The sequence below is a fragment of the Malaya genurostris genome, chromosome 3 (assembly GCF_030247185.1).
Source record: "Malaya genurostris strain Urasoe2022 chromosome 3, Malgen_1.1, whole genome shotgun sequence".
Classification (NCBI taxonomy): Eukaryota; Metazoa; Arthropoda; class Insecta; order Diptera; family Culicidae; genus Malaya; species Malaya genurostris.
The window spans coordinates 72,504,554-72,507,131 of NC_080572.1; positions in this window are offsets into that span (position 1 = coordinate 72,504,554).

The following is a 2,578-nucleotide window of genomic DNA, read 5'->3' on the forward strand; positions in this document are numbered from 1 at the left end:
CAAATGGGTTTGTAAGAAACACAATTCATTTTCAGCAATAAAAATAATGCATTTATCGTGAGTATTTCAATGTTCTGACGATTACGATGTAGGATACGGCTACAAAAATCAAACAAGAGAATGAAAAAGTAGGTAGTAGCTCAATTTGTTGTTAATTCTTGTTGATTCCTTTCATTAAATGGCCTTAACAATAAGTAACAATTTCTTTTGTTTGCTGTCTTTTATTTCAATTACTTAACCATTTCCATGTTTTGTATCATCGTACGTAGGATGCCCGATCATTTAGACTACTAAGTACTTGCCGTACTTAAGAGTTTTCTTCACGAGCAAAGCCTCAGCTAATGTTCCCAGTTTGACTACGTTAACGCACAAAATTTGTTTCTTTTGCCCGTTCTACCCGATAATCAGCTGGCATGACTCGTGATCGATCACGGCATTTCGAGTGAGGCATTTCCGCATTTTTTTGCTTTTCTCGGCAAACGAGATTCATACCGAAGAATTTGATCTACAATGAAGTGTAAAATTGAGTTGAGTAAAATCATCTTCACGTTCATTCAAAGCTAGTACTTGCGAACATGCCATTTTCTACCCCCCGTTCTTGCACCATGAACATCTTGTCGAACAGCTGCTCTATGCTCTACAGTTTCTGCTGGGGGTGCTAAACGAAACCAAGTGCCAAACAGATCCTAGGGATAATGTAACCACAGACTAACAGACATGACAGTATGAGTAAATCCATATAAAAATCATTTTTCGTGATGCACTAGTTCCACCTATATTGTACTGCGCGAACTATTTACTATCGGTACACCCCTTGTGTTACGTAAAAGTTTTTTTACTAGTTGGTTTCCCCTCGTTTGTCAACACCGATCAGCTGCTTGCAGGGATGCCTGATTTTATCAAAATATTTGAAAATGAATTGTCACAATAAATTATTGGATCACGTTGATAATATATTTAACTTTTTTAGCGATGTAAACATTTATTTGACTCAACGTTGTTCTTTCAGACTATTTTTGATTGTGTTGGTAGTTTTCACTCGAAATTAAGTGGCGGCAGACCAGAAGCAAGTAAATATTGTAACAAAACGGGTTCGATTTTGTATTGCGTATCCTCCAACGTAAGTAGGCACAGTTATGTATATAGTTTTGGGAATATGTATCAAATCTGTATCCTGCATGAAATTCGCATGGACGTATACAAATCAATACATTACAGGTAATTCTGTATGAATGGCAACTCTGTTGGTAAATGAAAAAAATAAACACAGTCTAGATGACAGACATGATGTTTTTGATAGGGTAACGTGGCGCCATCATGACACATGTGAGTACTGTCCCAAATAAAGGAATATTCGAAATGACCGTTAAAATGATTGAAGAATCTAATTTGAGTGTCCTGTCTGTTAGTCTGTGATGTAACCAACCGTCCGTATTTCTTTCGGCTCGCAGAAACCTCAAAATTCGTTTTTGTTTTGAGATTATTTATATAGCATGTTTCAAATAAACAACATATGTAACCATGGTTCTGGTAATTGTTATTTAAAATCAACAGTTTTCGTTTTTTGTTGCCAGTTTCAATAGTTTTTCAATCAATTTCGTTTTGACATTACCAGTTACTGAGGGGTAGTTAAATTTACGATACAGTTTAGATAGACGAGTGGCAGGTCGTGTCGTCGGATCCCACATCTAGGTGAACGACTTCTACAGTTAAAAGTGTAGTAAAATAATGATATGCAAAATCGAGACATGGTTCACTACTAGTTTTCTGTTTATTGCCAATTACACCAATGTACTGTGAATTTAATTCATATCGTGATTAATAGAACTAGCGGATTGTATATTCGATTGTATTGATATTTGTAGATTCGTGGGTGTTTGTGTTCATTTTTCATCTTTTGTGCTAGTGCCGGCGATATTTAGACTGATTGTTGCAGTTTAATACAGCAACGATAAACATAAACAAACAAGTTTGTTTTGCACCGTAGCAACTAGCATAAAGCGTTGCCAGAAACGCAAGGCTAACTTGTTCGTGTTGTGATTAAAACATTGGCGGTTCGTTTGTATGGGACTTAGGGGTATTATTTTTTGTATTTGATTGTATAGCGTTTCTGTATGACAAAAGCAAAAAAAAGCACTATATGACAGACTGGGTGTTTTTGATAGGGTAACGTGGTGCCAAAATGACATATGCGAGTACTGTTCCAACTAAATGAACATTCAAAATTACCATTAAAAGGGTTAAAGAATCCAATTTAAGTGTCCTGTCTTCCATCTTTTTTTATTCGACTTCATTTGATATTCGTCTATCCTGCATGTACATACAAAAACGAATCTTGAGGCGAGGTAAATGAGATTGAAATATGGGTATGTTTGGTATTGAGAAAGTTATGCTGTTGTCAATAAGGATTTTGAAGCATTTATTGGTAGGAGAGAGAAACTCGATTTGTTTACTCTTATAAGATTTTTTGAAAAACAGCTGTTATCTACTTTTTCGAATTCCGCCCTTCGAAAAAAAGAGAAGTAATCCACGTCATTGAACATATTTTCTGGCATCCCTTCGACTGTCAAATTTGTAT